At 38.2% G+C, this 25377-nt stretch overlaps 1 long non-coding RNA gene across 1 annotated transcript; it reads left to right on the forward strand.

Moving 5' to 3' along the window:
- Positions 1-3241: 3241 nt before the first annotated feature.
- On the forward strand, positions 3242-10082 carry LOC135984110 (uncharacterized). The gene is made up of 3 exons (XR_010602018.1): positions 3242-3347; positions 4280-4346; positions 9947-10082. It is a non-coding gene; the product is annotated as an uncharacterized LOC135984110 (long non-coding RNA).
- Positions 10083-25377: the final 15295 nt, after the last annotated feature.

The following is a 25377-nucleotide window of genomic DNA, read 5'->3' on the forward strand; positions in this document are numbered from 1 at the left end:
CATCAGAATATTTCAAAGAATGTGAGCATTTCCTGAAAACTCCCTCACAATATTTTGGAGATTTGCATCTGTGATTTATTTTACAGAACATCCTTGCAAAACAGTATCAGAAAACAATTTCACAAAAGACACCAAGTTAAAGAAAAAAGGAGGTTTTTAAGGTGAGATTTACAGAGAAATGACAAATTAGTTTAAAGGGAAATAATTCCAGAGAGGTGAAGTAACTCCAATGGAAGAACTCTCACAAGGAAAAAGGAAGCAAATATTGGAGGCATGAGGTAGGTGTATGGAATTAAGGAATATTTATCATAAGTGTAGTTTAAGAGTGTGGACATGAGATTCAACTTTGTGAAGTGTCTGGTTACAGTATTATGGATCACTAAAGTGTCAGGGAGGAAAGATTAGGATAGATCAGAAGAATAGGAATTATATTAATAAAGATTGGAAGTGATTAATTCTTTATTAAAGATTTTAGAGTCTTGCAATGAAAATTGACTGACATATATGAGGAATTATACTATGATTCACACCTCTAAATCTTACTGAGCACTTACTTGGAAATTAAGTTCTTATAGCCATATCAGACTTTGCCTAGTATACTGAGTTGATTAGACATAAGAGGGTAAAATTATCATTGGTATAATTATTGGCGTCAATGGGCTTGCACCAAGAATTAGACTAAGTTACGTTATTTGATTACTCACTGCTAGCATTATACACACACACACACACACCTTTCATATTTGCATATTCTCATTAAATGCAAAAAATAGATTTATTAATGTAATATTAGAACTGTAGTCAAAAATCACCATAAGTAAAAGAGAAATATGAAGGTTAATAATCTTAACTCAGTCATAATACATGTCCTCCATGCTTTGATATGTTAAACATTTTATAACATATGTATTATGGTACACATTTTAACTCAAAATGCAGACATAGAAGATACTGTATATAAGCAATTCATTCAATAGTGCATTATTGTTAGTACTCTGACTATTTTAGTTTTTCAGCTTAAGGGATTTTAATGAACATTAATGTAATGATAAGATGTGTAACATTTACATTAATTTACTTGTTTAAAAAATTGGAGAGAGGAAAGGATGTCTATGCTAAGTAGTGCTGCAATACGAATGGTTTCAATTAATCTCCAATACTCATATCTCACTGAGGTGAATGGTGTGGGGAAGAGGTGCCATCTCACCTTTGCTGATACTGTTTGCTGGAAAGCATATCCTAAACATTTTCTAAACATAGCTTAAAGTGAGGGATCAGTCTTGCTGGAGAACTGGAAATATCCATATGTGGGGCTTCAACTCTCCCCAACATTGCATTGCATTGAGTAGCATGCTACACCATCAAGTCATGTACAACTAAAGCTTGTTCAAGTTACAGTTAGTCTGATACATCACACTAACTGACAAGAAAACCAATTCCCCTAGCCAAAACAAACAAACAATATCCTCCCTTTTCCCACCTAAAAAGAAACTTTAACTCTTACCAGGTTTACACTAAAACTTTTCCTCATTCAGCAAAGAGACAGTGGTGACAAAGTATTGCCATATGAGCTAGCCCACTTCATTAAGTTGGCCCCTCAGACATCATGACAAACTAAGAAAAGACAATGTAGTAGGAATCATAAGCACCAACTGAAAAAGTGGGTCAAGATGCCAGAGAAACCCCAGTCCAGGGTTTAAATAAGAGATTGTGGGATGCAAGAGCCAATTGGTTTGCATTTCTCTGTCCAGTCAATGATGATGATGAGGGGGCCTATTATTGTCTACACTTTCCCTTTATCCTAAAGCTGTCTGGCACCCTGCAGAGCCAGTCAAATTTCCCAGCAATTAAATTGGTGGGTAGCAATCACATGTTCATTTCTTTTATACTACACCCAGATGTCAGCTGCCCACTGTCATGGATGACCACTTGTGAAAAAGTGTAGCCATCATGGCACACCACACAGAAATCAGTAGCCTCACATGGGAGGGAGGCAATAATTCCCACAAAATAAAAATGTGTGTGTTATAAGCAGGCATTAATTATCAAGCTCCAGCACTGTACCATATGCAGTGAACAAACTAGTGATGGTAAGAATAAATGTTTAGACATTGAAAACTTGATATGTTTCTCATGCTTGTTGAAGTGCAGAGTTACCAACTGGACAATTAAACATTTGACCCATAACTCATGGCTGCTATGCTGAGAGACATCTAACTAAAAAACAAAATGTCTTATTAGTGTAGTACTACTACAATCTAAGTGAATGATAACATACACTTTCGGTAAAGCAAGGAGCAGTTGGGCTGTAATGATGCTAATTTTATTATTTATTTGTTTGTTAAAAGAATATGAAAGGAGATGTAACAGATGGTATTACCATCTAAGTAATTCTTTCTGAATCCATTATAGCTTTCCTGCAACATAGCCTATGACCCTCTTAGTCCATCTGCTTGCCTACTTACATACCATAGGCCCCTTTTTTAGAAAGTGCTACAAAGTGCTCCCTCAGAAAGGAAAAATGTTAGCAAGCTACTTCTGTTTTATAGCCCTATAAAAATGTCATATCACTTAATCTGTTGTGATAAGCTGCAGAGCAGATGTGCCTTAGTATAACAGGTTTAAAAACAGTAACCTGCAGAATTCAAATTGACCTAAAGACTCCTATTTAGAGTGCATTCAAGAAACAACATACAGAACAATTGAAGAGTACTGGGTTTTTTAAAACCCTAAAGGAGTAACACTTCAGAATATACACTGTCTTTTATCAGTGCTTGAAACTACACTGATATATGTTGTATGTATGAATTTAAAGTGAAGACAGTATGGCCGAGATCCACATAGGGATTTAGATGCATAAATCCCAGATTTAGCCACTACCATGATCCATACCCCTCTACCCCCACCCCAGCAGCTTCCTAACTCTGTAGGTTCCTAAATTCACTCTGTGTTTAAATTTTCTCTGTAAAACTTAACTAGGCATCTAAGTTTCTGCCTCTGGGCATGTGCATTGCTGCTTCAGGCCTCTATCCAGCCTAAATCTCAGCACAATCCTCATATCAGGTGCTCTGTTTCACAGACCTGGAGCCTCTTTGTGGATCTGAGCCTATGTAACTCTTATGGAGCTTCTCATTCACCCCAAACTGCTCACCTACCCTTGCAGTCATTTATACCTATCAGAGTGAGTGCCAAGTGTAAACATTATAAATGGAAGCATTTGACACTACTTTGCACAGGTGTAGATGACTATACAAATTAAAGCCAGTGAGGAATCAGGCCTGATATCTGGAAGCTTAAAAGTAATGAAAATAACCAGATGGTTAATAAGGACATAAATGTGTCTTTTAGTGAGTATTATAAATATAGATCCTAATATCATTATATGACTACTGTGTTTTAAATTTCACTTTTAGTTATATATGCATATGGGGTGCACACTGTAGTACATCAGAAGAATGCCTTTTGTCTTCAAAGCCAGCCTATTTTCTGTGTCTTTCTTCCACACTTTGTGAGCTTTATGCATGTGTTTTTTTTATTTTTCTTTTGCTTTTGTAATTACATCAATAAGATTATTGTTAAAAAACACTTTTAAAAGTATCAAAGCACAGTGACTCTTGACACTTTGTCTCCCAGAATTGATACAATATGTTGTTACATTTCACCACCAGTTTGGTAGGAAATAAGGCTATCATCTCTGCTTCTTTCACAAATGCATCTCATATGTCCTCCTTCCCTATTTAAAAACAAAGTAAAAAAAATACAATATAGTAGGAAAAATGCAGAGGGAGTAATTCAGCTGTAGAGCCTTTAATAAAACTGGTTGGGAGGCACTGACCCAGTATTTTTAGGTGGTTTATATTATATATGATAAGAACCCACCATGCTAACAGCAGACCACAAATACCACGCAGTGAGCTAAATATTCATTGAACACTGGAAATGTTCTAATTGTTCCACCATTCGAACACCTGAGTTAAATAACTCTTTAGTGATTCACTGTGGACATTCAGGGGTCCAGATCCTCGGTTGTTATACATCAATGTAGCTCAACTGAAGTCTATAAAGCTGACTGCATCTGCTGAGGATTAGTCCCAGCAGTTCTCAACTTATTTTTAATTTTATATTTTAAGTATGGAGGCACATTAGGTTTCAGTATTATACAGGTTTGAAGATGATTCAAAACATTGGTTAACGAGAGCTCAAAATAATTTATGTACATCTCTTGCTATGAACATTCACGCTTCATTACTTTTTTAAAAAAATGTGTTTGGTTATGCAGGTGATCTGGTTCCCTAAGTTGACAAGGATTGGGAGTGCTGTGGAAGTGGTGCATTCAGCTCCTTAAAGTAAGTACACCGGCTGATGAAGGAGCATCATTGATACATAATGGCCATGATACAAAACTTTGTTAGCAAGAGATAAAAGCAGAGAATATAGAAATATTTTTGGGAATGTGGAAGAGAAAAAAACTAAAAATCCTTCTGAAATTGTAAGGAGTTGTCAACAATGCCATGAGTTTCATCATTTACCCAACTATAGAGACAGGCATCCTAAATTTAACTGCAGATGCTATATTTGCACCCTCTGGTTCCCAAGAAATTATTCTTGTTTGAATTCATTTCATATGCAAAACTAATTAGTCAGCTCAGTGAATTCTTTCTGTGGCATAGAAGATATTTTAATTAATTCCAGTGTTTACTAAAATGTTCAGACTAAATTCACTGTAAACTTGTGACTTGCATTTGAGCTTGTAAATTCAATATATTTCTAGAAAACAAAACAAACAAATATATCCTGAGTGATACAGTGTATATTTTCACTGCATGGTCTATTAGAGGAATGCACATGACCATCCTTTCAATGTGTTTTTTTAAGTCTTCTTTGGGAAACTTACAGTACATTTAACAGCCAGACTAATCTGTTTGGATCATCCGTCAGAGTGAGGAGAACTTTTCCATCTGTTTTCTATGAACCATTCAACTAACATTTTTAGAGAATTGTTTCAGTCTTATTTACTGTAAGTATGATTCATAAAACAAAAGAATAACATTCCGCTAATCAAGACCCTAACTTATTTCCCCTCCTTTTCATTTTTGCTGACATGTAGCATATTAACAGTTAAATCCAGTAAAAGGAAAAAGTAATAGTCCACTCGGAAAATATATGGTGACTGACCATATGACTTTTCCCCCCCAAAAAAGTCTGAGAAGAGCTTACAATTTAAAAACCAAGTCCTGCTCACTTTACTCATGTACACAGTTCAGCTGTGTGATAGGATTTAGCCCTGTTTAGTTTAAAACACACATATAGAGGAGAGATTTAAATACAAGCAGGAATGTAGAGAGTGGAGGAAAGAATTGCAACAGTAAGATCATGCTTTCACATAGTGAGTGACTCAAGTTTCTTGGAAGCTCAATAAGGATTTTGGGGGTGGGGTTATTTTTTATTTAAAGATAATAATAACTTGAATCATCCCCAAAGAAATGAGATTTAGGGAGGAACATAAAAAAGACGTTAGGGTGTGGGGCCAGGAAAAGGGTTCTTAGCATAAGGGATAGCATGAAACCGTACAGAATTGGGTATGGGAGAAGGACACAAAGGGGTTCGTCAAATGAATATCCTGGTCTGCATTAAACACTCTCTCTCTCTCTCTCTCTCTCTCTCTCTATATATATATATATATATATATATATCAACTGCATGTGTGTGTTTAATTCAGACCAGGATATTCATTTGATCCCCTTTGTGTCCTTTTCCCATACCCAACTCTGTATGTGTTATATATATATGTATATATATACACACACACACACACATACACACACGGGGGAGGGGAGGTGGCGTGGGGAATGAAAACAAGAAAAAAAAGAGGAGGGATCTAAACTTTGAAGGGTCTTGAAAGTGAGAACGAGAAGTTCAGTATAATGTGGGAGCCAGCAAGAGCACTACAATAAGGACTGAATATGGTCATAGCAGTGAGCAAGGTGAATAACTTTTGTAGTTGCGTGTTACACACTGTGAAAAGGGATATGGGGACTGATTCAGCATCCATTGATTTCAGTGGATGCTTGATCAGGACCTAAGGTGAGAGCACATGAGGCTAGGAAAGAGTAGTTGAATTCAGCCTCACTATATTTTTAGTGGCATGGAGAGGAATTAATGTAGTTAATGTAGAGGAATATTTTAGTGTCATTCAAGAAAATATAAGAAGAAATAATAAGATAGTAACCCTAAGTATTCCTATGAGGATAATTCTTCCAATACATGTGGAATTTGATTATGGAATACTCTCCTCAGGGATGTGGTGAGAGGTCTATTATTTAAGATTCCCCACCCCCCATCGGATCTATTCAGTCAAAGAGAGAATACAATGTGATGTCTATTTTTAAAGTTGATTTTCAGAGTGAAATAAGACAGTCTATTCTCACTCTGTTACTACTCCTCAGAGAGCACCAAGTTTGGTTCTTTGTGGAATGAATTAAAGAGACAGGTGAGAGACAGGAACCCAGAATGAGAGCAATGTATTTCAAGCAAGACAAACTTCCCCATGGGATTATTGACTCTGGCAGTTGGATGCTATGTTTTTGCTGAAAGTAATGTATTTTGTATGGAAGTTCATCTCTTGGTGAAATCATCTCCAGTGTGCCTTGTTTCAGAGGGGAGCATTTTCCATCTATGGACAAATTTTCAAATCTGGGTGCCTAATTTTTCCAGCAAAACTTACACACACAAAATCCTTCATTTTGGCAGGAGATTGGACTAAATGAACCTTGCGGTCCCTTCTAACCCTGTGTTTCTACGGGTCTATGAAAGCACAATGTAAGCAACAAAACTGATAATTACTTGCCAAAAAATACATTTGAGTATGCAGTTGTACATATAAATACAAGTTTTGCTCTTATAATCATTACATGAGTATTTGGGCAAGAGAAAATGAGACAGTTATATTTTGCTATTTGGGTCCCACTCTGTTAGCAACATGAGGCGAATGATGTAATCAGTTATTTAAAAAAGGAGAGAGACATCTTGGGTGAGCTGTATAACTTGAGATTGATGTTGTAGTTCAGGAGTTAGTTATTACCAGATCATGCTCTTACAAATCCCTTGCTTTGGTGAGTATAAAATAGTAGGTTTAAGCACAGTTTTCAATACATATCACCTTAGTAAGTTAAAATAAAGTTTTATCTCTGCATTATTTTTGAATTATTATTAAGTCTGTTTAAAAGCATTGCTGTGCTGCAGTTGTGGTAGGAGAGAAAAGTGATATGTTCACTGCAATATGTTGGCACAGGTGTTAAAGCAATGGCAGCTAAACCTAAGCAGTGTTTTATACAAGACATCAACAACAGAAAACCTTGGTAGTTATGTGCCATACAAGTAAGTGGCCAAGTGGTGTACTTTGTAAACTGTTTTATTTTAAGGAGCAGGAGGAAACTCTGGTTGGGATTCCCTAGATTTCCCAACTCTATGGAGCTCTATGAAGTACACTCTAAAGGATGTTACAGTGACCTTTCACCTCAATGACTAGTTAACTACTATTTCTTGACTCATCCTGTCCCATTTGGGGTTGTTTGTTCTCCCAGGATCACTGAGAGAGACTGATAATTGATTCTTTTTCAAGGTAGAAAGAAGATGAGATCCATCTTCAGGCATCAAAACATGAATGGAGGTACCTTCCTCCACCTCAGTTTTGGACATAGACACACTGGCCATGCCTTCTAGTCTCTCCCGTTCACTACCCTGCATGGAACCTCTAAAAAGCTTAGCTTCACTTTTAGGAGGTGTCAGTAATTCCACTGCCTATCATGAAAGCATGTGCCCAGAGGTGGAGATGAGGGTGAGGAGGAAACCCAGATGCTGACCTTAATTTTAAAAACAAATTTCAGTCACTGTCTCCCAGCAAAATAGTCTGTGCCTCTTGCTGAATTTTCAACTTGGGTTCAGGAGTCTTTAAATTCCAATTGCTAACACAGAGTGCCTTTGGGGTACACTAACGAAAGCATCAGAGTGGAAGTAACTCTTGTCATTTCTAACACATGTCACTGTCAGCCTGGTATCTCATAGTGTGAAGGTGAGAAATTGAAATGTGTGCCATGATTGGTAAAAACTTTTGCCCATTTTAAAAAAGAAGAGGGCTATTTTCTTTCTAATCTCCCAGATATTCATCATTTTCCGCATTTTCTTGAGTGCATGAACTTTTACAGTTAAGGGTCAATGAGCATAATTTCAGCAAACAGATATATTAAGTTCTCAAGAGGCTAACCCTAAAACTGAGAAAATGTTTAGCATGCAAAGCAAGTAAAGTGAGGCCTAGCTAAATACTTTTTGTATTGTGCTATATAAATGTAATTAACATATTAAGGCCAGTCAATGATAAAAAATGGGTATAAAAGTTAGCTCTTGGTGTCTGCACTTTCCTCAGCCAATCAGACCATTCAGCATTTGGAACCACATACAAACATTTGATATTTGGGGTGGTTTTTCCCCTCTGAAATAAACAAACTGCCACCACCACAACCAACAACAACAACCACCATTCACCTTTAAGCAATTGCTGGACCATCTGAACAAACCAGAAACTGCCATACCAAACCAGTTGAGGTTCTCCCATTACTAGTTAATATGATACCAACCAATGACTTGTGCCCAGACAAAGCTGATTCTAATTATAAATGCTTTTGACTAACACAGACGGTAGCTACTGGGAGATACTTTTTTGTGTGCTCAGGTTTAGTGATATTGATTAGTCTTTCCACTTATTTGCTAATTGTTAAAATAATATTGTAATGAACCACTAAGAGTATCCATGGGTATTTAAATGAGTGTTTAACTTCTTTAAGTGAGACTGTACAAATAGATAGCATTGTAAATATTTAAAATTCTATGAATAAGGCTCAGACTAATCCCTACTAGCAGACCTTGAATGTGAATGTAAGAACATTTCACACTGCCCTTCCCTGAGCAGTATCCTTCTGGTACTATGCAATAATGATGTCTATAAACCCAAACATTTAAAACAACGTATAATAATTTTCTTTTTGATTCTATAGTGTGGGCTACTTACCTGAGACTTGACGTGGAATTGGTGATTTTCTTTTTTAATGATAAACTTTTCACTTCCTTAAAACTATGGTATATTACCAGACACCATTGTGTGTTCTGGCTATATCATACATATCTCAGTTGCTTAAAAGACATGGGAGATCTCATAGCAACTGCCACAGATATGAATTTCCATATTATTTATTATTTTTATTCAAGTATCTACTATCTCTGTAATGCTGTAAAGTTATTAAAGTTTCCTGTGCATGAGAAATTTAGCTGTTTATAAAATTCTTATATTATCATGGAATCATTATCTTAAAGGAATTTTGAATTTTATATGTTAATACATGGAGCGATAGCTCTGGTTCTTTTTAGGTTGTGTTGTTTATAAACAAAGTGACTGCACTTTATTTTCTGTGTAGAACATGCTTATACAAACTGTTATTTGTGTGTACTCTTTCCAGATTTGGAAATAGTTTACAGTATCATTCATTTGTGTTATTGCTAAGATGTGTGGGTAGCTTTTTAAACATTTTCAATTAAGCACCAAAGAAGCACCTCATGTAAACATGGGTTAGCATTAGGAAAAAACTCCTTCTGAGCTGAATCATATTAATGGTGCATTGTGGCCTGATAATGAAGCACAATTCACATTTGTAGCACATATAAACTTTTTTTTTTGGTAAGTTATTATACCTTTGTTAATGTGACTTTATTATTGACCAAGATCATTCAGTGGGGGACCACCATATCAAAATGCAGCTTTAAGAAAAGTACAAATGTACATGTAATTAATTTGTGCTACAATTTAACTGAATAAGAACACATGATCAAGGTCATTATTTTGTGATGTGATTCTGAACTTTGATTCACAAAGTAAAGATTGTTTCTGGTCCTTTAGGAAACTGGAGATCTGTTGTATCTGAAATGCAGTGGTATGCACAATTTACCTCAAAACAAGCAAGTGATCAAGGGGATTGACAACAAGCGATGGGATCTACATCCTATCAATACATGATAAAATGTGAACAAAAAGAGAAAATGTTGATTCATAATAGATTATCTAAGATGTACTAGAGGCATGTATTATTTAATATCAAATTTAGTGTAATAAAAATCTTTATTTTGTTTCTGATATCTTCATTTTGAATATATGATATTATGTATTAATAGCCTAATTTTTTCCTGCTGTTAAATAAACTAGCTAATATTGAGAAGTAATGTGTGGACAATCTACTTGACAAGATAATTTGGGAAGGTCTATTATGTAGTATGATTCATGTGAGTGAAAGAAATGGGAGAATATTATTATTACCAAATATGTAAAGGAATAATGATAAAGACACCCTACTGTTTTTAGTTGGTTTGTTTTATCACTGGCCGAATGACAAGAGAAGTCTTGAAAAGAGACCACTTGATTTGAAGAACATAACATTTCATTATAACTGCTAGGAGAAAGACCAATTATATACACAGAACCAACACTTGAAAAGGTAATTATTGTGGTTTTTAAAAATAATTTAATGGTTTTCAATAATAGGTTTGGACAGGAATTCACTGTGAATTAATGACCAATTATAGTCAGATTTTGAGACTACAACTTTATCAATAATTATTGCTTAGTTCTTAGCATACTTTTCCACAAACCCATATCCTATGGAACATTGAGCACTCTCCACTCCCATTGATACTAAGTATTTGTATTATTTGTTAGTTTCAGTTGTTGAACACCTACATCACATAATGTTTGTTTCCTGTTGGAGGTCTAATCCAAAAGCCCAATAAAGGCAATATGTCTCTTTCCATGATCTTTCATGAACTTTGGATCAGGCCAGGGATGAATGGCTGGTTGGTTAATATCAACTAACAACTAAACGGTAGATAACAAGCACTCATTTAGAAAAATAAATAAATCAAGATGTTGAGAACCAAACTATTTAAGGCACAAGGGATGTAAAGAGATTAATTTCTTTAAATCTCTCTTTACCAGTAGTAGGAATCTGGGTAACAACAAAGACCAAAGGAATTGCTCATAAATTTGACCTAGTTGACATTACTGAAACCTCTTAGGAAGTTTCTCGTGATTGGAATGTTAAGATCAATTATTATAACGTATGTAGGAAAGATCCATTCGGCAAGAGAGGAAGAGTGATGCCACTCTGCCAAAAATGGCATTACCTGTTTCTGAGTCACTGGTATAAGTTGGAAGCAAATCATCTTCCATGCTTATGGATCAATGTCCAAATAGATAAAGCACAAGATGGGGGTGTGAACTGGTGTCTGCTACTGTCCATCAAATCATCTTAGGGTACCGGATGATGACTGGATCCTAGAGCACGTATCCATAATATGTAGGGGGGGAAGTTGCATTATCATGGGGGACTTCAATCTGCATGACAAATACTGGAAGTCTAATTGTGAAAACATCCTCAGAATTTCTAATATTGTAGATGACAGTTCCTTAACTTTAAGAAGTTTTTCATTCTAAAAGAGGAAAAGGAATTGATCTCAGAACTAATATTAGTGATTGCTAGGGTGCAAGAGACCTAGTGACAGAGGATGTGGAAAAAGCTAATGTACTCAATGCTTTTTTTGCCTCTGTCTTCACGAACAAGGTTAGCTCCCAGACTGCTGCACTGGGCAGCACAGCATGGGGAGGAGGTGACCAGTCCTCTGTGGAGAAAGAAGTGGTTCGGGACTGTGACGAAGTCAGGGATTTTCTTGTTTTTTCCTTGTTTTCCAGTGGTTTGCGTACAGAGAGGGTGGGAATCAGCTTCCCTGGGTGTTACTGGTTTAACGAAGTGAGGGGAGAGGGAGTTTGATGTTACAGAGGACCGGAGAGGGAACTTGGGACTCCAGCCGATGGCCTGGAGGAGGGACACCCCAGCTACTGGTGACTTGATGACCCGGAGACCCAGCAGCCAGTTCTGGCCAGTGGGAAGACAATGGGCTGCAAAGAGAGGACCCCATGACCTAACCAGCCGGTTCCAGCCAAGAAGGGGCCAGAGGACAGAAGGCCGAGGCGACCCTGTTTACCTGGAGAGAAGATAATGGACAGAGGCGGGGCCTGGAGCTGGTGATCTCAGATGCCCAGCTGGGAAGCAGAGGGGCTTGGGGCTGGAGATGGGGAGCAGGCAGAACCCACCTGGATGCAGGAAGATACTTGGATGGGCTGTGCGGAGGGAGGCCAGACCTGCGCATCAGAGAGTTTCCTGTGCTGTCTTCAATGCTCAATAAACTCTCCTGTTTTATGCTGGCTGAGAGTCACTCCGGTCTAGAGAACAGGGTTGCATCATCCCCTTTGCGGGTGGAGGCCCGGGGGATCCAGAGCAAGTGGACTCCCTGAGGGGGCCCACGGCAAGAGACAGACAGGCTAAGAGTCAGAGAGGTGTGGCTCCAGGAGGTGGAGGGGCCTGACCCTGAGAGAGAGTGGACCCCTGAGAAGCGCTGTCTCACTGAAAGGGGCACCACCCACGGGCTGCACAGGGCCACAAGTGGGCATGATCTATGAGTCCATGACAAGAACTATTTAGAAAAGATGGACGAGCAAAAGTCCATGGGGCCAGATGCGCTGCATCCGAGGGTGCTAAAGGAGTTGGCAGATGTGATTGCAGAACCATTGGCCATTACCTTTGAAAACTCATGGCAATGGGGGAGGTCCCAGATGACTGGAAAAAGGCTAATGTAGTGCCCATCTTTAAAAAAGGGAAGAAGGAGGATCTGGGGAACTACAGGTCAGTCAGCCATTCCTCAGTCCCTGGAAAAATCATGGAGCAGGTCCTCAAGCAATTAATTCTGAAGCACTTAGAGGAGAGGAAAGTTATCAGGAACAGTCAGCATGGATTCACCAAGGGCAAGTCATGCCTGACTAACCTAATTGCCTTCTATGAGGCGATAACTGTGTCTGTGGATGAGGGGAAAGCAGTGGACATGTTATTCCTTGACTTTAGCAAAGCTTTTGATATGGTCTTCCATAGTATTCTTGCCGGCAAGTTAAAGAAGTATGGGTGGATGAATGGACTATAAGGTGGATAGAAAGCTGGCTAGATCATCAGGCTCAACGGGTAGTGATCAATGGCTCCATGTCTAGTTGGCAGCCGGTATCAAGCGGAGTGCCCCCAGGGTCAGTTTTGTTCAATATCTTCATTAATGATCTGGAGGATGGTGTGGACTGCACTCTCAGCAAGTTTGCAGATGACACTAAACTGGGAGGAGTCGTAGATATGCTGGAGGGTAGGAATAGGATACAGAGGGACCTAGACAAATTAGAGGATTGGGCCAAAAGAAACCTGATGACGTTCAACAAGGACAAGTGCAGAGTCCTGCACTTAGGATGTAAGAATCCCATGCACTGCTACAGACTAGGGACTGAATGGCTAGGCAGCAGTTTTGCAGAAAAGGACCTAAGGGTTACAGTGGACAAGAAGCTGGATATGAGTGGACAGTGTGCCCTTGTTGCCAAGAAGGCCAATGGCATTTTGGGCTATATAAGTAGGGGCATTGCCAGCAGATCGAGGGACGTGATCATTCCCCTCTATTCGACATTGGTGAGGCCTCATTTGGAGTACTGTGTCCAGTTTTGGGCCCCACACTACAAGAAGGGTGTGGAAAAATTGGAAAGAGTCCAGTGGCGGGCAACAAAAATGATTAGGGGGCTGGAGCACATGACTTATGAGGAGAGGCTGAGGAAACTGGGATTGTTTAATCTGCAGAAGAGAAGAATGAGGGGGGATTTGATAGCTGCTTTCAACTACCTGAAAGGGGGTTCCAAAGAGCATCTAGACTGTTCTCAGTGGTAGCAGATGACAGAACAAGGGGTAAATGGTCTCAAGTTGCAGTGCGGGAGGTTTAGGTTGGATATTAGGAAAAACTTTTTCACGAGGAGGGTAGTGAAGCACTGGAATGGGTTACCTAGGGAGGTGGTGGAATCTCCTTCCTTAGAAGTTTTTAAGGTCAGGCTTGACAAAGCCCTGGCAGGGATGATTTAGTTAGGAATTTGTCCTGCTTTGAGCAGGGGATTGGACTAGATGACCTCCTGAGGTCCCTTCCAACCCTGATATTCTATGATTCTATGATTTGTCTGCTAGAGCAGAAAGAAGTTTTTTCAAGGAATAGAAATGTCACCAAGATGTTCTGGAGGCTCCCAAATTCTTTGTGAATTCAGACTGAAATCAAAAGAATAGTTGCATCAAAAAAAAAAAAAACACATGAAAAATTCAGAGTCAAATTAAAATAGTGAAACATTGTTTCAAAGCAATATTTTATTTTTAAATTTAGCCAATTAAAAAAAACAACACCACAAAAAATGCTAAGATTGAAAAATACCTCAAACCAACCAAATCAAAAGAAGAAACTCAGGCTAAAACTGAAGTGTTTGAGTTCAACTAAAAGAAAAATATTGGGAAAAATTATTTGTTTTGATTCAAACTGGATTTTTTCCCCAAATTTATCATTTCATGAGATGAAATGAAAAATTTATTATTTGCTCAGCTGTGATTACATTTGTTATGTGCAAGGAGAATAAAATCGAAACCAGTAATTACACACACACACAGACACACACACACAGCATTTAAAAAGGACCAATTTCACAAACTTGAGGACAATCATCAGCCAAATCAGCTGGTAGAAAGAATTTAAACCAAAAGTTATAAGTAACAATTAGAAACGGTTTAAGAACATTTTATTAGATGTCCTAAAAGACACAATCACCCAGCTGAGAAAGAAGACCAAACTGCTTTAGAGAAGAAATTAAAGCAATTATTTTTAAAAAATGCATAGCCATTGTTATAAATTAAAAGGTAGGAATCAGATAAAGTTGATAATGGCAGGAAAAGGATACCAATGGCTAGCAAAATTTAGCACAATAAGGAGGAGTTTTTAAAGTGCTAGGAATACAGCTGGGCAAATAACTTCAATTTATCTTCTGCTTTTGGGGAAAATTCCAGATGATGTATTCATATAATGATGATGAAACTCTCTGTTCTATCCATAACTCAGGAGAAAGTTAAACAGCACCTACTAAGTTAGACATTTTTAAACCACCATGTCCAGATATCTTGCACCTAAGGATCTTGAAAGAGAGCTAGCAGAAGAACTCACTGGACCATTATTGCTGATTTTCAATAAGTTTTAATACCCTGGGGAAATTTCAGAGAACTGGTAGAAAGCTAATGTTGATCCAAAATATAAAGAGTAACTATACTGACCCAGGTAATTATAGGTCTGTCAGCCTGACAATTGATCCCAGGCACAGTAATGGAATGGCTGATATAGGACTAGATTAATAAATACATAATTAAAGATAGATGATATAATTAATGCCAGTCAACAGAGGTTTATAGAAAACTGATCTTGTCAGAGTAACTTTTTTTATGAGCAGTTTGGCTGATCAAGATAAATGTGGATGCAGTATACTTAGATTTCTGTGATGTGTTGGCACCACACAACATTTTATTTAGAAAGTAGAATGGTACAAAATAACATGGTGCACATTAAATGGATTAAATGCAGATTAATTGCAGTCTCAAACTGCAACTATAAATGGGGAACAATCATTGAGCAGTTGTTTCTAGTGGTATTATGGCCCAATGGTATTTAATATTTTTAATCAATGGCCTGGAAGAAAACAAAGTTTAAGTTTGCAGATGACACAAAGATTGGGAAGTCATAAATAATGATGAAGAGGACAAATCATTGATACAGCACAATCTGGATCACCTGGTAAGCTGGGCTCAAGCATACAATGTTTTAATGTGAAAAAACGTAAAGTTATACTTTAAAGAACAAAGAATGTAGGCCATAATTCCAGAATGAGGGATTCTGTCCTATGAAGCAGTGACTGTGTAAAACCTTTGGGGGATCAGGCTGAATATTACCAGCTGAACATGAGCTTCCAGAGTGACACTGTGGCCAAAAAAGCTAATGCAAAGCTTAGATGCATAAAATAGGAGACTCTCGGATCGGAATAGGGATTCTATTTTACCTCTGTATTTGGCACTAGTGAGACTACTAGTGGAATGGTGTATCTAGTTCTAGAGTCCACAGTTCAAGAAAGATGCTGATAAATTGGAGAGGGTTCAGAGACGAGCCATGAAAATGATTAAAGTATTGAAAACGTGTTTCACAATGATAAACTAAATATATTGAGCTCCTTCAGTCTAAAAAAATGGGACATTTAAGGGGTGACTTGATCACAGTGTATAACTACCTATATGGACAACAGAAGTTCAATAAAAGAGAGCTCTTCAATCTAGCAGATATAGATAACTAGAAATAAGCTTTACATTTTCAAACAATGAAGGTAATTAACCATTGGAATAACCCACCACTGCCAATTGTTAGATCAAGATTGGATGCTTTTCCAAATGATATGCTGTAGTTCAATGGTTCGCAACCTGTGGCAATCAGCACACAGCTGTGGCCCATGTGACATCCTCAGAGCCATACAGCTATTACATATATACATATAGTAGTGCATGTGTCCCACATAACACATAGAGAGCTGCATATGTGGCCCAAAATGGTAAACAGGTTGAGAACCATTGCGCTAGTTCAAAAGGCAATTAATTCAGGAAAGTGCTGTGTTATGCAGGAAGTCAGACTAGATGATCACAATGGCCCTTCTGGTTTTATAATCTAAGAATGGGAGTTTAGGGTGCTCAATCTCTTGCAGCAGAGTCAGTCATTCCCAAGATTTATATTTTGATATTGCTAGTTGTGATATTATTTTGTGAAACTGATGGAATAAAATAGAAGAAATTTCTCTTTTCTCATTTTGTCTTTAATAGTTTGATTGTAAATATGGCTTGACATATAACGAGGCACATCAAGTGTGGCAGCAGTACAGATGTCTTACAGATGAACTCTACATGCACAACTTCTGCTTTTGTACAGAAAAATTAATATGGCTCCAAACCTCTTAAAATATTTTGCTTATGTTTTTTGTATGATGTAAAAGTAACTGTTGCATATGAACTTTAAAGATATTAAACAAAGGTGGCTGGAAATTCAGAACATCTGACCACAGTTAAAGCCTGTACTGGAACCAACCATTTAAAAAAGTAATTTGTGGATCAGCAAATATTAGTTGCAAAGGTAACTTGCTTTTCTTTTGGTATCTTATTGAATGACTTATTTACACTATTCCTGTTCTCCTCCCCACTGAAGGCCATTTTGCCACCAGCACTTTCACTGTAAGGATGAAGGAAGGTGACTACCTTTGGAGTTGATAAGACAGTAGTAGACTCAGTAGCCTTGCAGAAGTCTTTCAATGTTGGACACCGAAAGCTTCACCTTTCTGATTTATCTCATATCTGGTGCTGTAGGATCCCCAGATCTGCTCTAAACAAGGATATTTTGGATAGCTGTGTTAAAACAGCTCTTTGGAGCAGGCAGATTAGTTTAACCTTTTTAAAATACTAACTGAATGGTCCCAACCACATTTGAAGTTAGGATTACAGCTGAAAGAAGAGAAGAAGTTGTCCTATATCTGCAGTATATATCACCTTGGAAAGGTGCTGAGGTGGTGATTTATCTAGTCTTTTGGGGATGTTAACTAAGCATTCAAATAAAATAGGTGTTTGAGACTGATGGTGTTGCTGTTACTGTATTGTGAAATTTCCATCTGCTACCAACACTTGTGTGTGTGGAAATCTACCACTTCACTAATGGGGGCTGACTGCAGTTTTAAAAACTTTTTAAAAATTTCCTTTTTGCCTGCAATGTTTAGGGAAATGCTGCAATGAAAGTATTATCAACTATGGTTGAAAATGATTGAAAAATAGAAGCCACAGCACTCTACTGTATTTTACAATAAAGTTCTGCTTCCTTCCTCTCCCCTACTCACCAATTCACTATTGAAGTGAAGCCTTGGATTTCTTTCGCTGAAAGGAAATAACTAGACTGAAAGAAGCTGAGACTTCACCTATAACTATGATGAACTTTGACCGGAGCAAAGTGAATGATGTTTATAGACAATGAAAGGGTAGTGTTCAACTTTCACATCAAAGCAAATTTCATAACAGGGAACAACAAGGTAAATGATGAGAAAATGTGCTATTCCATGAAGCTGACACTTTCCTTTCACTTCTTTCAAAAACAGCGTTAGCAATATCTCTTAATTTGTCATCCGTTGTCAGCACCTCTTCTCCTTTCCAGGAGTGACTAGCTTCTCAGAGATCTGTTTAACACAATTTCCCAAATGGCAGCAGGCATCCTAAACTGTTTTCCCTCTAGGATTCCATTTCAGCACTTCTCTTGTCAGTGTACTTTCTCCCTCTTCGATGTGTCCCAGCCAGGTCAAACATTGTTACTGCACCATAGTACTAGCCCCACAGTTATCCAGCACAGTGTCTTCGCCCAGTGATAAAAGTTACTCAGTTATTCAGTGTGTCGAACTTTATTCCTTTACCTTTCAATGACTTCTAGTTCCAGAAAGCATACTAAAAGTCTTCCCTTGGTTTACCAACTGCTCCTGCTGTTACATGTATTAGCCTTAATAAAAGCCATTAGTTATGCACAATGCTTTCTTCATTAATGAAATATAATGAAGTTAATGCTTCTGCCTTAATATATGTGGCAAGACAATTGTAAGGATTCCACTCATTGCTATAGAATAAGAGTGAACATAACTTGAAAGGTGTTTTAAAAATAAACTGAGATAAATCTGCAAAAATCCAATATTGGGTTTTCATTAATTTTTTAAAATGTTTAATTATTGGTATCTGATTTCTGTCCCTCTGTAGGTAATATAATGTAGCTGACATGATATTTTCGTGTATGTGGTGTTGCAGTATCTACTTGTATTTGGTAAATGTTCTGAGAACAGATCCTCACCTTGTTTGAATTGTTGCATTCATGTCTGAACTCAAAGTTAAATATTGTGGCAGATCAAAGAATGGGAGGGGAGATTCTTCACTACTTTGTCCTTGCTTAGTCATTTACACCTGAGCAAATTAAGCATTAACTACTATAAATGATATAAATAAATGGAGAATTCTCAGGTGTTTTATACCACTTTGCACAAATGTAGATACACAAAGTGTAAGGAAATGGAGAATCAAATCATCAATGTTCCAAAGCATACTTGATCTGATGACATCGGAAGTACCTTGTATTTACAGATCTCCATTCCCGGACTATGAAGGGAAGTGTAGGTTCAGTTTCCAAGAACCCATGGTTAACAGCTAAACTCAAACTTAATTAGGGTTTTCCATCTCTAGTATATCGCAGTATAAGGAATTATATAAAAGTCTTTATTATATTTACAATATTGCCTGCTATGTTCTTGCTGTTCAAACACTCAAACACCCTTCCTTCTCCAGGGATCTCTGAGAAATCTAAGGAAAGACAGAGATCAGGACAGCTTCAGCAAGAGAGACCGAGGGAGCCCCCACATCAAAATAGCCTATAACCCAGTGGTGAGGGCTCTCAGAAGTGGCAGATCCCAGGTCAAATTCCTCCCCCCCCCCACTATCCCTTCCATCCAAAAAGGGGTACTTGGCTCAGGGGCCTCCCAGCATCCCAGCTGAGTACTCTAATCACTGGGCTGAAAAGTTAAGAGGAAGGTCATCCTCTTCTTCAAACAGAAGTACTTAACTCCTAGAGAGTGTTTGCATCTGAGAATCCCCAGCAGAGTGGTGTTCTCCTGAAGCCCAGACTTAGGCCCCTATTTCCAAGAGGGATCAGGGCTTAGCACACCCCTCCCACAGGGTGGCATCTCCCATTGGCTAGTTTAGGCAAGATGCTGCCTAACTCCTGGCTTTTGTTAATCTCATTCTGAGATGCCTCACTCCCCTCCATTTGTTGTATAGGGAGCCTAAGTGCTAAACTCAGGCTTGGTAAATCTGAGTGATTTCTAGGCACCTAAAAGCTAGGGGAGACATGATGATACTTAGTATTGCCAAAATTTCTTTGTGAATCTAGTCCATGGTCTAGATAATACTTAGCTAAACACTGCAGATAGCACAGGAGGCAATCAATGTTGATACTCCCAATCCAAGTCTCAAAATGTGCTCTAGCTTGTGGCCTGTTTATAGGTCATGCAATTAGATACAGTGGCATTTTGGGGTGATAGATTGCTGTCAAAGCTTTCAATCAGACTTACGCACTAGAGCTCAGATCTCTAGATCTCAGGTATCAAGTATCAGTCTAGTTTTTCTTCTTATAAGATGTTCACGTAGAAAGAGGTGCCACTCTACCAAAGTGACTGCTTGGTGCCATAGTATACTAACATATCTACAGAAGTGATTTTCATTTTTGGCTTAGTGAAAACCTAGGTGCAGTTCTGATTCCAGTTGCATTTAACAGTGTTTGACAGCAATTGAGCCACAGGAAGAATCAAAGTTGACATATTTAGAACACACTACTAAAGCACTTGACTAAGCCAATAAATGGCTGCAGCTGGGACATGTCCTGTAGGTGATAATGGAACCAGTAGGGTAGTTTTTGTGGCAGATAACTTTAGACGGGAATATTTTGCATTAATTGTCAAAACAGGAGATTTTGTGTGAACTTACTTAAAAGACCAGGTTCATTAGTCATGATATCCTTTATGATGTATTCCCCCCCCCCCCCAAGATGTGTTAGTTGGATCAACCAATATCTAAAACAAAGTAACTGATTTGTATTTAAAGCTAGGTTCAACTACCATCTTGTTTTTTGAAGCTCATGAGACTTTCAATAGTTTAAACAAAATAAGAATCTGGTACATTTATATTGGGCTATCCAAATATATTTGTATTGCAGTGAATTAATATGGTGTTTAAGACACTTCTAATGGTCAAATTTTGTCATTCAGTGTTACCTAAGTGTAAACTGAGTAACACGGGTCTTCTTAGACTGATAAAATTTGACTATTAGAAGTACTTAGATATTATAGTAACAGCCTAATAAAAACATAAGGCAGGAGAATATCAAGAGTTCATTTTATTCAGATATTTTTGAGGTGGAAACAACACAAAATTCTTTGCTTTTGAAAGTGGACATAACTCCATTGAAATAGTTGTGCCTATTTACACCACCACAGAGAATTGGCAGGTGTTACACAGGACCCACACATATTTGATGTAGAGCCTAATGGGTCCCCGCCCCTCATCAGATGGAGTGCTGTACATCCCCAAAATTAGTTCTTGTCACAACACAAAACTAAGCTGGATTTCTGCATCAAGAATCTAACTTAAATGAAGTGTATTCATCAATGTATGTTGTGACATATCCAGGAGGGTTTCAATTCCATGAAAAAGAATTGGCAATTAAATCCTATTACCATTCCCAAGAAGTATACCCATTTTCATCCTCAATGATTTCAAACAGTATGGAACATCTTTAAGACTGTTGGTTGTTTGAACTGTTCAGTTTTTATTATTCACTACTTAGATTTGTGGTGATTGATCAGTTATGTCACACAATATTGTTTCTGTTCCACAACTGAATAGTTGAAACTTTGTAAACTGGAGCATGTCCTAACCTCTGTCTCAGTGCTGGGAAAGTTAGATCAGACCAACTGGGGATAGAAAACCACTGGGGCTCTAAGGTGAGGGGTGGCGGGGGAGAGAAGGAGAAAGGGAAGGCTTGGCTGCTCCTGACCCTTCTCCGCTCTCCCAGAACATACATGAAGATCATGGCTGGATGGGGATAGGGGTCATAAGAGAAAGAGAGGTTTCTTCTCATCTCCCTGCTGCCCATTGCTCCTCCCCCATAGCCTAGTCAAAGTTGTGAGTATCCCATTGCTTTACTCCCTTGCTGTACATAAAGATCTCAGGCCATGCAAATAGTGATGAGTGAATAAGATATAAATAGTGAATAAGACATTTTACTATGAATTTTTAACATTTTAATAAATGCCTTATGGTTTTGTGAATACTTGTGAACGGATAATGACATCATGAACAGCAGAAAAAAAAATATTCAGCAGTTTTATGAATGAGAACACTTACAAGTCAATGTTTTAATATTAATCCAACTCTAAAAATTGCAATAAGATACTTATACTGTTTCCAGAAGATCTTGGTAAATATATTCTGGACAATTAGTATGATTTTTTTTAGTGAGAGTCAGGCAAAATTTTAGAGTACAAAATTATTTGAATTTGGGTCAGGTTTGGCAAATTGTTTCACCCAAAAATACTGAAAGTATTAAAACCAACCATTTTGAAAAATAAACTCTTTTAAAATGAAATATCAATTAAAAATGACATTTGTGAAACAGATGTTGTTTTGAATTGAGACACTTGAAATATCTTGATCAACTCAGCAAAGTTATTTTGGGTTTAGTTTCATTGAAAAATGTTCAGTTGTAATTCCAAACAAACTTTGCTTTTGGGAAGGGGGGATTTTTTCTTCTGTTCAGCCACTGAACCATATTTGTTCAGTTCAGCTCTAGTCAATTCTATTCTGCTTAAGTTCTTATATGGCACTCACATTGGAACATGCCTTAAAACACACTGTTCTTAGTATTGTATGAGAGTAGGATTAATATTTACAACTTATTATTTTCAAATAAAATTTTAATTCTACCATGAAATACTAGTAGTGGTCTGACTTTAAGGGGCTGATACTATGATTATGGGTATGGCATAAGAAACTAAAGAGAACTGAGTAGACTAGAATGAGCAGTTTGTGACCAGTTGTCCAGTATATTCATGGGGTTTTTTTTAAGTAATGTTTTTACAGGTCAGCCAAAAAAAAATGTTTTCCCAGTCAGGCTGAGAACCACTACATGGGCATTTCTTAGTGTCATAGTCAATAAAACATTACTCCTCTGTCTATGAGCTCTTTGAATTAAATAGTTATGAGCTTTTGAAAAGCAGACATCCTAGATATGGAGAAATTGCTACTATTTTGATTTCCCCAACTAAAGCCTGTCTCTCCTACATAATAAGATGACATCTAGTATAGTAGGTTTCAGAGTAGCAGCCGTGTTAGTCTGTATCCGCAAAAAGAAGAACAGGAGTACTTGTGGCACGTTAGAGACTAACAAATTTATTAGAGCATAAGCTTTCGTGGACTACAGCCCACTTCTTCGGATGCATATAGAATGGAACATATATTGAGGAGATATATATACACACATACAGAGAGCATAAACAGGTGGGAGTTGTCTTACCAACTCTGAGAGGCCAATTAATTAAGAGAAAAAAAAAACTTTTGAAGTGATAATCAAGCTAGCCGAGTACAGACAGTTTGATAATAAGTGTGAGAGTACTTACAAGGGGAGATAGAGTCAATGTTTGTAATGGCTCAGCCATTCCCAGTCCTTATTCAAACCGGAGTTGATTGTGTCTAGTTTGCATATCAATTCTAGCTCACCAGTCTCTCTTTGGAATCTGTTTTTGAAGTTTTTCTGTTGTAATATAGCCACCCGCAGGTCTGTCACTGAATGACCAGACAGGTTAAAGTGTTCTCCCACTGGTTTTTGAGTATTTTGATTCCTGATGTCCGATTTGTGTCCATTAATTCTTTTGCGTAGAGACTGTCCGGTTGCCTAGAACCCCGACCAGGGGTATTCTATTTGCTACCCAAGATCCATAAACCTGGATATCCTGGACGCTCCATCATCTCAGGCATTGGCACCCTAACATCAGGCTTGTCTGGTTATGTAGACTCTGTCCTCAGACCCTACGCTACCAGCACTCCCAGCTATCTTCGAGATACCACTGACTTCCTGAGGAAACTACAATCCATCGGTGATCTTCCAGAAAACACCATCCTGGCCACTATGGACGTAGAAGCCCTCTACACCAATATTCCACACAAAGATGGACTACAAGCTATCAGGAACAGTATCCCTGATAATGTCACAGCTAACCTGGTGGCTGAACTTTGTGATTTAGTGACCCACAACTATTTCACATTTGGGGACAATATATACCTTCAAGTCAGCGGCACTGCTATGGGTACCCGCATGGCCCCACAATATGCCAACATTTTTATGGCTGACTTAGAACAACGCTTCCTTAGCTCTCGTCCCCTAACGCCCCTACTCTACTTGGGCTACATTGATGACATCTTCATCATCTGGACCCATGGAAAAGAAGCCCTTGAGGAATTTCACCATGATTTCAATAATTTCCATCCCACCATCAACCTCAGCCTAGATCAATCCACACAAGCGGTCCATTTCCTGGACACTACTGTGCTAATAAGCGATGGTCACATCAATACCACCCTATACCGGAAACCTACTGACCGCTACACTTACCTACATGCCTCCAGCTTCCATCCAGCACACACCACACGATCCATTGTCTACAGCCAAGCTCTAAGATATAACCGCATTTGCTCCAATCCCTCGGATAGAGACAAGCACCTACAAGATCTCTATCAAGCATTCTTAAAACTACAATACCCACCTGCTGAAGTGAAAAAATAGATTGACAGAGCCAGACGAGTACCCAGAAGTCACCTCCTACAAGACAGGCCCAACAAAGAAAATAACAGAACACCACTAGCTGTCACCTTCAGCCCCCAACTAAAACCTCTCCAGCGCATCATCAGAGATCTACAACCTATCCTGAAAGATGATCCTTTACTCTCACAGATCTTGGGAGACAGACCTGTCCTCGCTTACAGACAACCCCCCAACCTAAAGCAAATACTCACCAGCAACCACACATCACTGAACAAAACCACTAACCCAGGAACCTATCCTTGTAACAAACCCCGATGCCAACTCTGTCCACATATCTATTCAAGTGACATCATCATAGGACCTAATCACATCAGCCATACCATCAGGGGCTCGTTCACCTGCACATCTACCAATGTGATATATGCCATCATGTGCCAGCAATGCCCCTCTGCCATGTACATTGGCCAAACCGGACAGTCTCTACGCAAAAGAATTAATGGACACAAATCGGACATCAGGAATCAAAATACTCAAAAACCAGTGGGAGAACACTTTAACCTGTCTGGTCATTCAGTGACAGACCTGCGGGTGGCTATATTACAACAGAAAAACTTCAAAAACAGACTCCAAAGAGAGACTGGTGAGCTAGAATTGATATGCAAACTAGACACAATCAACTCCGGTTTGAATAAGGACTGGGAATGGCTGAGCCATTACAAACATTGACTCTATCTCCCCTTGTAAGTACTCTCACACTTATTATCAAACTGTCTGTACTCGGCTAGCTTGATTATCACTTCAAAAGTTTTTTTTTTTCTCTTAATTAATTGGCCTCTCAGAGTTGGTAAGACAACTCCCACCTGTTTATGCTCTCTGTATGTGTGTATATATATCTCCTCAATATATGTTCCATTCTATATGCATCCGAAGAAGTGGGCTGTAGTCCACGAAAGCTTATACTCTAATAAATTTGTTAGTCTC

This window comes from Chrysemys picta, chromosome 5 (assembly GCF_011386835.1).
Source record: "Chrysemys picta bellii isolate R12L10 chromosome 5, ASM1138683v2, whole genome shotgun sequence".
Classification (NCBI taxonomy): Eukaryota; Metazoa; Chordata; order Testudines; family Emydidae; genus Chrysemys; species Chrysemys picta.